The 14935-nt window shown below is 34.5% G+C and overlaps 1 protein-coding gene across 8 annotated transcripts in view; it reads right to left on the reverse strand.

The window, feature by feature from the left end:
- Positions 1 to 14935, reverse strand: part of Smyd3 (SET and MYND domain containing 3) — a 715019-nt gene that overhangs the window by 495839 nt on the left and 204245 nt on the right. The window lies entirely within an intron of this gene.

Below are 14935 nucleotides of genomic sequence, written 5' to 3' on the forward strand. Positions count from 1 at the left end.
AGAAGTTATGCAATTTTAAATTTATTTTTATTAGTACATGTTCATAATACATAATATTTACATTCTTTTGCAGAGTTGATACATGTATATAACAAATCTTAACTCTTTTTTCACCAACTCCTCTCTCCCTCCATCTCCTGATCCCATTCTCATTTAAGTACAATCTATTTCCTCTTACTATATTTTTAATTTTCTTCCTTATTTACATTTTGAGTTTCTTAAATAAGAGAAACTATGCAATATTTCACTTAACATTATGATCTGAAGGTGCATCCATATTCCTACAAATGACTTAAGTTTATCCTTCTTTATAGCAAAGTAGCACTCTGTTACGCATAAATAAAACATTTTCCTTCTTCATTCATCTGTAGACCAACAAATATGCTACTTTCAAGATTTAGCTAGTATGCACTGTGCTGCTATAAACATAGATATTATGCACGTATCACTGTAATGATGTCTTGAAACTGCCTATCCACATACAAGATTGAATCTAGATTCGTATCTCTCACCATGTACTAAACTGACATCAAAATACATAAGAGATCTAAATGTTAAAAGAGAAATGCTTCCTCGGGAAGATAAAACATAAAATTCTTAAAGCCCTAAGTGCAGGCAAGGACTTTCTGAGCAGAATCCTGACTGTACGCAACATAGTACCAAGAATCAACAAACAGGATCATACCAAAGTAAAGAGCTTCTGTGCAGCAAAACAAACAGCCAACAGGGGCTGGGGATTTAGCTCAGCAGCATAAGCGCCTGCCTTGCAAGCAGGCAGTCATGAGTTTGATCCCTGGTACCGAAAAAAAGACAAAAAAAAAAAAAAAAAGAAACAGCCAACAGCATGAAGAGACAACCTAAAAACTGGGGAAGATTTTGCCAGCTATTCATTCCTCCAACAGAAGACTAAGATGTAGACTATGTCAAGAACTCAAAAAACCCAGACTTCCACCCAAAATAAAATGGGCAAGTGAAATGAACTGGACACTTCTCAGATAAAAAAAGTACAACTGGACAATAAATACATGAAGAAATGTTCAACATCACTGGCCATTAAAGAAAGCAAATTAAAACATCACTGAGATTTCATCTTACTACAGAAAGAACAGTTAACATCAAGAAATCAAACAAAAAATCACATGCTTTTATAAAATTCATGTTTATGTACCATGTACTTTAAAACAGTTCACTGGCATCCTTAAGCACTTAGAGACTTTAGAGGACCACTTTCATAAGTGTGCTCAATACACACTCTTATTAAACTGTGACTTATTACACATCATCAGAAAGTAAGTTTAGAAAGTAGGATTGTGACCTCTAAGTGGTGTAATATTAGCATATGCATACATGCTTCTGCTTTTGAGGACACAGAGCAACAGTGGCTCTTCTGGTGAGACTATTACCTGTGATTCTGCAGCTACACAGAAGAACAGCCCATAGACAATTCTGAGGAACAAGTCTTTCTTAGGACTCCAGGCAGAGACCCTTGCTCTCAACTTTTCAGAAACTCTCACTTCACCATTAACAATAATCTCACCCACTAATCTTCACATTTTTATTTTTATTGGCTCATATGCTCAAATCTCTTTAAAAAAAAATTCAAAAAACTTGCACCACCTTCAAATTACATACCACTCTTTTCTTCTACTCATAGTCTTAAACAGATCCAGCAATCTTTAAGGTTTAGCTAAGCTCAAAGGTTTCTCTTATTGAATCCAATTAACAATCTTAAATTCCTGTTACAGTTTGTGTTTAGATGTCTCCCCAAAGCCTTATGTCACCACAGGCTTTTGCAGAGGTGGCTTGATCTAAAGTGTGTGATTCAGGGTGCAAAACTAGGATGAACAGTGCTAGGATAAGGGTGTGAATGCTATGCCACCTTACGGCAGATAGCCTGGATACAAAACTATAAGGGTCAGAAAGAGGCTGCAGTCAACTACTTACAGTTTGTTGCTTGCTTTTGCTGTCTTCTGCCTGCCATGAACTATTTCTCCTCTGCGATGCCTGTCTGCCATGTGCCACCTTGCCTCAGAGCCAGCCAACTATGGACTGAAACATCTACAACTGTGAGTTAAATAAACCTTTCTTCCTTTAACTTTGGGTGCTGGATATTTGGGTTCAGCAACAAGAAAAGTTAACTACAATAGTCCCGATTTGAACTGACTTCTGCAGCATTCTCCATGTTTTCTCCCTCTTTCACTCTCCCTTGGTCATCTTGGTGGGCTTCTCTTTTCCTGCTTACTTCCTAACCACTCCTGTTCCAAAGGGTTCTGTACTCCCACCCTCTACCTGTATTATTTCTATCTCTATTGCATCAGCTATCATCTATATACTTTTGAATTTTCAATTTCTTGCCCAAATCTCCCTTGAGATTCAGTCCAAAATATCAAGCCACCTTCCTAATACCTCCAGTTATGTTCCAGTAGTGTCTCACATTCTACACAACCAAACTGGAACACGGTCTAGACAGGCAATTCTCTCTCTTTCCTCTTGGCATCTTACCCTACTCCTCTTGTTATACTTGCTAACTTTCTTCTAAGCTCTATCAATCACACTACAAGTTCACTAAGTGAGAATCACAGGCACCTTCTGAGACCCTTGTCTTTCTACAACCCCACAACAGGCAGTCTCTGCATACGGGCAATTCTACCTTTTTAGCATTTTTTTCACTTTCTCTTTCTTCCCTTCTCAGTGCCCACTGTTACCAATGCCATACTACAGGATCACTTCTTCAATTCATTTCTTCAATTCATGATTGCCGTTAGTCTCTTGGTCTCAGTTCTCTCCTCCAAATTGAAGCCAGAAAAAGCTTCCCAAGATGCAACCCTCACGTACCTAATCCCATGTCTCTTGTCAAATTGAAAAGCTTAAGTAGTTCTTCAAAATAAGGTCGATCCCTCCCTTTAGCCTTATTGCTCACCAATTTTCTACCTCTTGCTATGCTTTGGCCATGCTGAATTATTCAGCAGTTCCCAAAAGCAAAATGTTTCATTGTGCACCTGGGAGCATGCTGCCTTCCCTGCTTGACCACCCCCTGAGCCCCAGTTCAGAGGTGCTGCACCTCCTCTAGCCTCCACAGACACCCACGCCTGCATCTGACACCCTTCCCAGGTTCTCTAACTACAATCCCCCATGAATGCTACCCAGCACCATTGCTGCATACACTTTCTGAAGTGAGCCAATTGTTTTTTCATCTTTATCCTAAGGCTGTAAGCAAAAATAAATGATTGTCATAATGGGCACCAGTAATTAGCATTCAAAGAAGAGACTGTTAGATGAGCAAATAATATTTTGGCCTGAAGGTGGCATATGGTATAACACTTAACATGTCTGTGTATCAAATTGCATTTATTCAGGACCTTAAAATACATAATGTACTTTTTAAGTACTAAAAAAATGTACTCAATACATTGCATATTTGTTATTCTTGTTATCCTCTGTGAATAAAAATAAATATTTTTATGTATTATTAGTAAAAATAATAGCCCATGACACAAATAACACAGAGATTAATATTACTACTTAGAAACTCAACCCCAAGGAAACAAAGCAAAATTACTAAGATCATTAGTAGGTGGCAAAATCCTTGATGTCCAAAACACAATTGTGATTTTATTTACTGTGTCTTAAAGATCTCACTAGTACCTAGCGGTGTAAAATTCCAGACGGAATGTTTGCAGTTGACGATGCAGTTCTTCCTAATATAGGAAGGAGCTGATGAGCTAATACAGTGTTTAAATTGTTTTTTATTACAGAATAACTTTGCTGATTGGACACAGCATACCTGTAATCATAAGAGATCACATAAAGTTTTCATAGTCAGGAAAAGATCTCCAATGTTATAAGTTTTGCTTTAACAAGAAAATTGTAATATTAAAAACTGTCATGTTGCCATGGTAATGATCTACTTGTGATCATGATGGTGGGGCTATTTCTTTCATTTCTCTCAAGGAAAGTAAAATAGATATTACCAAGAAATTTAATAAAACTATCAGCTAGACCAGAAGCAATGATATGACTTTTTATGTAGCAAGACAAGATTTAAATATACAGTAGAGGACATTCAGGTTACAACAGAAGTTCCATCAATAAAATTAAAAGATTTTGACCTTGACACCAATACAAGCTATAGTCACATGATATAGAAAACTCAATTCTCTGAACAAGAAAAATAAATTGTTAAACAACTGAGATGACAGCCATGGAACAAGAAAGTCAGAATTCATCAAAACAAGAACAAAAATCAATCTTCAAAGGGAGCACGAATTATAAACACTAAATTTTTCAAAAAAACCTCAGAGGCACTAGGTGTTACGTTTTGTTGTGTATATGTGAACATGAATGTGGGGGGAGTTGGTTTCACATTCTAGGACATCTGAGATGATCTGACCTACTTTTATCTAGACTTTATCAGAAATATTTATTCAAAATAAATTGATTCTAAAATTTTACAAAGGTAAGAAGTTACTGTTATTATTTAGCCCCTTCTGAAGTCTAGACACATTATCTGCTTAAGCAGACATAAATAATCTCCATACAATTAGCAAAGACTCAGTCTTGCCTAGGAAAATCAAATGGGCTTTTTCTCCTCTTCCACTTTTCAAGTACTTGTTTCTACAACTCTCCAAAAATGACAGCATTTCCCTTCACAACTTTAGGTGTGAGAAAATCATATCTTTTTGATTCATAATGACTGAGAATACAGAGTAGCATATGAATGCCAAATGAATGTCTTGACAGATAAGAATAAAAATTACAACTTCCTTAGCTCCAATAATAGACTTTGCAAGAAAAATTTCAGCATTTAAAATGGAAGAAACTGGCCAGCTTCTTCCTTACTCTATACAGTCAGTACAGACTTACATATAAATTACTTTACTTCTTACAAAAAAAACTTTTATACAATAACTAGTTTATTTTCTAAAATACAGTCCTAAAAACTATAATCAATTTTCTATGTAAAAAGCTATTTTCCTTCTATTTTCAATATGAGATTAAAGAACAGTTCCCACTCCATTGAAAAGAATCAACTGAAGATTTTTTAAAATTCACAGTTAAGATTACAACAAACCTCAGACAGAAAGATATTCTAAATTTCATTACATTCAGGAAAATGTAACTACATGAGTAAATAGTAACATTCATGTCCAACTTAGAAGCAATTTATTTTCTTTTAGATATTCTTAAACATCAGAAGAATATTTGAGATGTTAAGACAGATTTATAAGATTCTTCATTTAGGAAATTAGATGGAGGATGACATCAAACAAATACAGTAAAGGAAATAATAATTGATACAGATTTAAAGAAAAGTGCTGAGTAATTATCCAAGGTTTAGATAATTTGAATAATGAGATAGGACTGAATATTAAATAATAATTGGAAATACAAGTTTGCAATTAAGAAGAGTAGTCTAAAAAAGACTCGCTGAATTTATTTGAATCTCCAAAAGAGGATGGTATCCTGTAAGGAAACAAGGTGAAAAGAAATAAAGGTAATCCCTGAGGGGGAGAGGGCTAACAGTTAAAAATCAGTAAAGTCTCAGCAAGTAAATGATAAAGGTGTCTTCAAAGTCATGGAAGGTTTTATGAAGGGAGCAATCAACTACATATCCTCAGAGAGGTCAAAAGAGGAAAAGCAAGGAAACGATCACATTATACTCTGCATTTAAAACGTAACTAGTTTATGAAGTCACTTCCATACAGCAGGTATAGAAACAACCAAAAAGGGTTAATGAGTAAAAATGGAAGCAATGTTCAAAACACTCGGGCTTTTGCTCTCCATACTAAAATAAAAATCCTCAAGGAATGGAGTTAACTCCGGCTTACATGTAATGCTACCTATATGCAAGAAACAAAAGCAGTTCTTGTTCTTAAAGGCAAAAACGTGAAATTATTTCCATGTTCTCAGAAGCAGTAATCCACTAAAAAGAAAAAGTCCCTAGATATATAAATTTCTTGGCAAAATAAGAATATATTCTGACACAGCAAATGTTAACTATTGGTTTATTTTCCTGGTGAATAAATATCATGGATTTGTTGCACCGAACGGAAAATGCTACAAATCTACCTAGGATTAATAATGCTTTTCAATTGAAGGTTTTCCTTTCCAAGACTTCTGTTTCAATTCTAAACATGTCTTATCTCCATTTGTCCTTGTCTCTCATAGGACAATGACCTCCACATTTTAGAGACAGTTTTATTTTTTGGTTCCTGTTAACAGCACGTCTTAGATTTAATTGACAATGTTATTTATGAATTATAACCATAATAATGTTTTTCAGGATGATGAATATTCCATCATCTTTAATTTTTATGAGATGCTTAGCATGAAGGGGGATGGGACAGTGTAGCTGCTTTTTCCTTCTCTTGTTACACCCTCTCCTGGAAAGATGACAAACAACACAGACTTTTTCCTTTGCCTATTTATACCTTGTGTATTTATACCAGAAACAGTTTTGTCAGCAGTCAAAGAGAGACACAAAAGAATGTTTGAAAGTTATTCATAAAACTCAAGAATATATATACTGAGGTAAAAAATAATAGTAATAACAATCTGCAGCTGTTATAACATCAAGAAAAAGACACTAAAATATAACTGTAGAACCATAAAGGATGACAAAGGCAGTATATTGAAAAAAGTCTAAACCTGAATATTAATTTTTCTCTATAACCTAAAAATCAAAAAAAATCTTACAGACTCAACCAAGTAACTAATGAACTATCTTAAGTTTAAAATACTTAAATAGAAAAGAAAGCTGTGAAAACAGTGAGGGCCTTACTGTATCCCAATACAATTCAGAAGTCATAAACAAATGGCCACATTTAATCGCAAGCATTCATATTCTTCACAAAATATCCGAGCCAGCATAGGTATTTCGCCCTAATAAAGTAAAAAAGTATATTTCTACCACACTAAAACAAAAAAAGGAAACAAAAAAGCTTTCTAGATTTAATGGTTTTAAAAGTAAAGCTACACAAAAGCTATCATTAAGTGAAGATGATGACTAGACCATCAAGAATATGTAACAGCCCTGAGAATTACACTCCATCACCTAAAGAACTAGAAAATGTCTCTGCACAAGCCATAGAGAATGTTTTGGTTTGACAGAATTGCTATGGCATCAAAAATTTCATGGGAGAAAAAATTTGAGTCAAAATATCACGGTTTTATTATGCCAAAGTTCAAGACTTAAAATCCAAGAGAACCAAAGGACTAATGGAATCAAATCTAACACTGCAAAGAAATATAACATATAACTTTACAAGACTGGAAAAGATTAAAAAGAATAACAATACCCTCTGCTAGTAAGGTTGTCAGAAATCAGTGCTCCCCGACAGCATCAGTGGACAACAAATCCTTGCAGTATATACTGGAGTATAATTTGGCAAAATATGTAAAGTTATAAAATCTGCCTCCACAATTTGTTTCTACTCATTTATCATTACAATAAACCCACTTTAGTGGTTATGTCTTAAATGTACTGTATCTATATACAGATGCTCTTTGAAATGAAAAAAAAACTCAGAAATAATAGGGAACTGGTAAATTCAATTTTAACATTTTCATACAACAGAATACTATATACATTAAGAAAAAAGCTCACGTGGCTCGTGTGCAGTGTGGTGAGTGTGCAAGGTCGACAGCAGCATGCACGCCAGAGGACCCAACTGCTAACAGTAGTGACAGCTAAGGAGAGGTTTCTGGGGCACTTGATTTTTGGACCTGTATTTTTACTATTTTAATTCTTTACTTGTTATTCCATTTTAAAGTACTTTTTAAAATTTGAATAAACATTTCAAAAATGGTTATGAAATTTATTACCACAGTTGAAAAATACGTATGTGCATGGTTATAGACAATGTCTGTTTCGAAAGATCAATATTCAGAATACTAAAGGTAATGTGATGGCATATCTATAGTCTATAGTTATTAAAAAAGATATTAATGATATACACAAAACTGCCTTCTCAAGAAAAGAGATGAAGAAATTACCCAAGGAAATTCTGATAAAGTATTGCCAGAATGGGGGCGCACTCTACCTTTTTCGGGAGGGGCTGGAGATAGGAAAAGTATGATTTTGGATCCTCTCATACTAGGTAGTGAACTCAGAGCTGCTGAACTACACCCTCTACCCTCACCTCCACTTTTTTTTTAAATTCTGGGATGAGATCTCATTAAATTTCCAAAGCTGGCCTCAAACTTAGAATCCTCTTGCCTCAGCCTCCCAAATCACTGAAATTATAGGCACATGCCACCCCACTCAGCTGAATTTGGAATTTTTTTTAAATCTCTGTACTTTCCATGTGCTAAAAGCATGAATTTTAATTTAAACTCAGAGAAACCTGGATCAGGGGCACAATTCTGCCACTGACTAGCTACGAGACTCTAGACAGGCCTCAGTCTTACATCTGGCAATGCAGAGATAATCACAGTAGTTTCCCTGCAGAAGTGTAGTGAAGCATTAAAAATAAAATCTATGCAAAGCACAGGGCCTGGTATGTAGCCAGTACCCAACGTTGGCTCTTACCCTTCTCAAAACAAATCAACTTTGTTTTTTCTTTGCCAATTAAAAAGACCTCAGGATATCAAAGCCTGAGTTCTATTGCAAAAAATAGAAATAAGGGATATTAATTTCAGATTGGATAATAGAAAACACCTGGCCTGTGCATAGAGTTTATTTTCTTTCTATTGCAATGTTACCCATCCTAAGGATAGTTTAGCTTTCCAGACACATAGGTTTTCTCTTAATTGTCAGTATCAAGCATGGCCATTTGACAAAGATTATACTAGCACTTTAAAAATGTATACATGTTAAAACTGAATAAAGAGTAAAATCCAAATCTGCATATCTAGTATAAATTAGAAGTTGAGGGAAAATTTAAAAGTCTTATGAACAAATAAAATACAAATTAGTTAGAAAGAAAAAAAAAACACCCTGAAACTGGTCTTTATGATTAAAGCACAGACATTTCCACCATTCAACAGATTCAAGCAACAGTTCTTAAGCAAGGATATCAAATTCTAGTACAAGAGCCAAGATAAACCAATAAGTAACTGTAACACAGAAAAGTTGAGTGCTGGAAGAAAAATCAGACTCCACAGAATCTGGACAAAGAGATAGTCTACTTCCAGCAGGGACAAGGAAGAAGAACAATACAGCTGTGGTGGGAACATGATTCAGGTATGAGCATAAACAAGATGGCCATATATTAAGATTCATTCATCTACCAGACTGAAGTAATGAAACTATTTCTTAATAAATGCATGCACAAATTTTATACTATCAAAAGCCTATCTTGTGGAAAATATCACATTACATGTTCTAAGAAACACACTAGTATCTCTTATATTTCATAAGCTTTAAATAATCCAATTGGGAAATAAGCTATTTGTATTATAGTATAAATTCCCTGAAGATATATTTTTGTATTCCTGTCCTTCACACAATGCCTAAACACTAAATGTCTGGCAAATAAGTGAATGAATAAATAAATGACTATAATACTAAGAAGAACAGTAGGTGTGCCATGGATCACCGGTATTAAAGATATTTAGGAGTAGGACCCTCGTAAGCAAAGAAAATAAAGACATGCACTATTTTTTTGTCATCTAATATTCAATCTTCATCTTCTGGAAATCATCTATCCTCTTCTATTTCTGTGTTCCTATGGAAGTCACTCCATGGTGGACACATAACCTAGTCCTAGACAAAACAAACTCTGTTCCCTTTACAGCAAATAGTTCAAGGATACATACCTGGGGCCAGGGATTGATTTTAATGGCATAAGCCTGCCTGGCGGGCAAAAGGTCATGAATTTGATCTCCAGTACCAAAAAAAAAAAAAAAAAAAAAAAAACCCACATACTTGACCCAAATCATGCCAATATAATCACAGCTAATTTGGGGAAATATGCTTAAGCACCAAACAAACAAATTCTTTGTTCTGCTAGATTTGGAGCTGAGACAATAAAAACCTGGAATGCTGCCCATTGCCTTGCCACCAAGAGGGAAGCTAATGAGAATCAAAGCACCTCATAGAAGGGGAGAAACCAGTGAGACAGACCACATCCTAATGGCATCGTGTGGGCCTCTGGGCTGGACAATGCTAAAGAGAGGCATTTTTTCAGTTCATAGGCAACAAATTCCTTTTATGTGTCATTCAGTTATGGCTGAATTCTCTGTCACGTGAAGTGGTAAGAGTTTTCTAGAAAGATAAAATTAGAATTAATCACTAAAAAAGGTGTTGAGTTTTAATGGGGGAATATAGGTGGAAAGAACTATATAAACAACAGGTGAAGTGGGAAAACAAAAGATTGCTTATACCATGATTAAAATATAAATAACGATATGCTAAGAAAATAATTTTAATATATGTGCGTATATGTGTATATACACATAAAAAGAATAAATAGAATGAATTGATATTAGCCAGTGAGGCTAGGAAAGCAAACCAGACTGCTCACACTTCTGAAGGTAGTTGCTATCCAGCTGAAGCAAATTATTGCCATGTCAGAAATGACTAAATTTTTCAAAAAAAAGCTAAATCTAGACTTTGAAACTATTAGCAAAAATGCCAAAAAAGAAAAGAAGGAAAGAAATGATAGCAATATGCAGACCAAATAAACAAGTCTATAAGGTAAGAAGTGTAACACATTTGTAATTTAGAGGCCACTTAAATGGCCATGGAAGTAAATTTACAACCATCTAAAAAGCTAGGTGGAGCAAAGCAAAGATCTCCTAAACACACAAGTAGTTGAATCTAAAGAACACTACACAACAAATGAAAGAGAAATCCAGACATACAGAAAAACTACTAAAGGAATGACTATGACGTAGGTCTTCCATCACAGAAATATAGTCGCACATCACTCAGCAGCAGGGATTATTCTGAGAAATGCATTGTTCAGTAATTTTGTCAGTACGTACACCCCACAGATAACTCCACAAACCTAGATATTACATCCTACCACATGAGCAAGCTGTGTGTATATGTGTCTCTCTGTGTGTGTATATATGTGCACACGCGTATGTGACAGTCTAGTGCTTCTTTGTTCTTTTCTATTGTTTCTTAAGGCCACAGTGAAAATAACTACATGAGTTTAAAACAAGCATAGAAAAAAATTTTACAATCACAGTGAACATGAGATGTCTCTGGTAATATATGGCATACTGTTTTATAGTAAATTTTTTAATGAATAGAAATAAATGATGAAAAGTATAGTATAGTATAGTATAGTACAGTACAGTATAATATAGTATAGTATAGTATAGTATAGTACAGTATTAGTATGATATTGACCAGGAACATAGTTGTTCATTCTCACCGTCAAGTATCATCTGCTATACATACCTGTATGTGCTATACCTTTGTGGGACCTGCAGCACAGCTTTGTTTACAGGGGCATCACCATAAGTATTCAACACGCTGTGTTACATTACACTGGCTACGACACCCCTAGGCAACAGGACTTTTTCACATCCATTAAAATCTCATGGGATCACTACAGTATATGTAGTCCTTCATTACTAAGAAATCCTTGTGCAGCACACAACAGTAATTATACAGTAGAAGAAAATAAAGAACCTGTGCTCACAAATCAGGCTGCCAATTTATACTCCTGGTTCTCCTACTTTGTAGGAGTCTGTATCTATACCAAGTAACCCCATCTATAAGATTTAATAATAGCAGCATCTGCCTTTTAGGACTGTTGTGAGTAGTACACAATTGGTAGGTACCATGGTGGCAGAAAGATTAAGACTCCCTCTAAAACTGCTGCCCTTTGGGGCACACAACACTGTATAATAAACAGGTGCCATGCGAAGGTACTAAGATTGTAGCTATTCATCAGGTAGCATTAGAAAACTAGTATACTTACAAAACACTTCACACATGACATGACACAAAGTAATGCCTTAATGAATACTAGCCATTAATATTAGAGGACTCACTAAGTTCCACACAAAGAATGTAAACATTATGTACTGCAAACGTACAAAACCAAAACCAAAAAAAAAAGGAGATCAAGAGATGGTGGACAGGAGAGAGAGGGAAAGGAAAGGTGATAAAAAAGGAATTAAGACATGTTATATAAACATACCAACTCCCCACACAAGAAATGTGAACATTATATCCTACACATAGGCACCAGTATTAATAAAATTTTAAAACTAGAAAAAAAATAAGATGCAAAAAAGAAAATGTATTTTTAAAAAGTATATATTCTGGTGCATTTGAAACAGGATTCTGATAACAAAAATTCAGTTTTCCCATATTGTATCTGTAGAACAGGAGATACAAGGGGATATAAGATGTATTTCAACGACACAAACAACTAGGGCACATAAATTACAAGAATACTTTTTACTGTATACATACGGAGTTATTTTAAAGAAAAAACAAGTTGGAAATAAAAAATTCAGGATATTCAATGACAGTCTGCTTACCTAAAAATAAAATACAAGGTCACAAAGTTATTTTTCATACCTATTGGCTCACCAAATACTTGGCAAGCAACAAAGTACAGTAATTTTTCTGGCAAACAAAACTATAGTATATGATAGTATTAAATAATGAACCTATAATTCAAATGCTAGTAACTAAGAAAATAAGCCATAATCTAAAACACATTTGAATGAATTCCTACATAACACATATAAAGCAAACACACCATAAAAGAGATCTGTACAAAGCAAGCAGCCAAATTTAATGAATTTGTAGAAATTTCTATGGAGTTTGCTACATTGTGTGTAGAAATATATTTCAGTTTTTAAAACTTATTTCAAAGCATAAAGTTAAACAATAAATTAAAAAGAACAGCATGTGCACGCATGGCATACAAATACATTTTTCTCTGAGTGTTAGTAAACAACCAGCAACAAAAAATGATGGAAAATATGACAAACATAGACTTCGATGAATATATCACGGAAAAAGACAAAAAATGGATCACAAAGATTTTTTTATTGTATCAAAGCCAAATAAATCATAGCCCAAACGAGAACACCGCAGCCACCAACACCATTGGAGCCAGGCATCCTCTCTTCATCCCAGGTGTTCAGCATATTAGCCACACAATCACCACTACCTTGAAAATACCACTGTACATGCGGCCCAATCTCTGAAGAGATCTGTGACACTAAGCTTGAACTTAATGTTTTAGCCATCTCTCTATCACTTTTCAGCCATAAGCTACAAATTAATAAGTTTCTATTTGAAGAGGAATAGAGCTGTGATAAATCCCTGTGCTCTGTGAGTTTTGGCTTTCCTTGTTTATTGTTTAATGTCAAAGCTACTAAAACGATGTGAAACGTTTATCTTTGCTAAAACTGCTTATGTTCCTGAGCTCCTCCAGTAAGACCAGCTTTGCTGTGGCTCACTGGAACCACTAGCAAATCCCTGATCAATCTTGCATCCCTGCAAAAGTACAGAAATGCAAGGCAAATTTTAATCTTTAGGAAGAAGGGGATATGTATAAGTTCATAAAAATAATGTACATTAACCACCATTACAAAGTCACTTTTCCTGGGGTTCCATATAAACTTATATGAGAAAGTTTCACATAATAATCCCTGAACCCAAAGGGGTTTAGAGCTCTCATTTTCAGAAGTACAGGCTTCATTTAGCTAAGCAATAATTATAGACTGTCTCACATTTGACTCTAAAATATTACGAGAAGATACAAAAATCATCTCAAGAACAATGTGGAATCCAAACAACCATTTAAAAGAATTATAGAAAACCTCATTTCAACATAAAAGTCAGCATAGGGGCTTCCCTGTTATCTTCAACACAACACAAATGGTCCTCTTATCAAAAAATATTATAACTCATGGCAACTTTACAGCTTTATGAAATTAGAAAAAAATTTTAATGGACAATTCAGACTGCTCCCATTTTATAATATGCAGGTAAGGAACACTGTCTCATAAATATGTTAAAAATAATATTCAAAAGGGATGATAAGGGAAATAAAGTCATTTGAAGAATGTCACATAATTAATACATAGGGTACTACAGTCATATTTAGAAGGAAGTTTCTAATCATTTTTACTAATTCCCAAAGAATTCTTTATTGGAATAAAAAAATCAGAAACATTTTAAGTATCCTTATTTAAAAAGTACGCAAAGTTAGTTTAGTATTTAACTATTGTCTTGCTATTTGACAGCCTTGCCTAACTTTCCTCTTCAATGTGCTCCTGATAGCTAATGGCAGCATTCAACTATGACCAAGTCAAATTACTAAAGTTCTCATTACCTCCAGGCTTGTAAGAGCTGCAAGTGATCGGTGAGTCTGGTACTCACACCTTGGATTTACTAAACCCTCTGCATGGCACTAAAAAACGTATTTCTGATCCTGTATTCGTTAAAAATCAGAAATGAAGGCTTATACAAATTTCTTTTTCTTTATTTAAAAAACAAAACAGATAAAAAGGGTAGAAACAATACAGAATTTCAGAAAAATAAACAGTAAGAAATCACCAGTCGATAAGTTACATACAGTCATCTTAGAAATAGTTGCTCGAGTTATAAAATTAAAGCATTGAAAGTGATAGTCAAACAATGACACTCCAAACAGTTCTGCTCAACGATCCAACAAGAACTTAGTAATATGGTTAGCAGTCCTACACACTTGTTTTTTATCTTAAAGAGGGTAAGATTAAACAGAACAAAACAGTTTATAAGGAAATAATTTAAAGAAACATAGATTTCAAAGCAAGTCCACTGGAGATCTTCACTGTCTTATTTTCTCTAGTTTTCTTCCAAATAGTTGTCCCCATCTTCACACACATTGAATATATACTGAACATTATAGAACTAATCAGATCATCACAGGATACTGAAGGTTTTTTTAAGTCTTCAAGACCTGATTTTGGGGAAGTCAATAATGTCTACCATAATGTTTCTCAGTCTCTTCATAGTAGCTGTCTTTAT

The sequence above is a fragment of the Cavia porcellus genome, unplaced genomic scaffold, assembly GCF_034190915.1.
Source record: "Cavia porcellus strain 051 isolate PalLab524CR breed Dunkin Hartley unplaced genomic scaffold, mCavPor4.1 scaffold_26, whole genome shotgun sequence".
Taxonomy (NCBI): domain Eukaryota; kingdom Metazoa; phylum Chordata; class Mammalia; order Rodentia; family Caviidae; genus Cavia; species Cavia porcellus.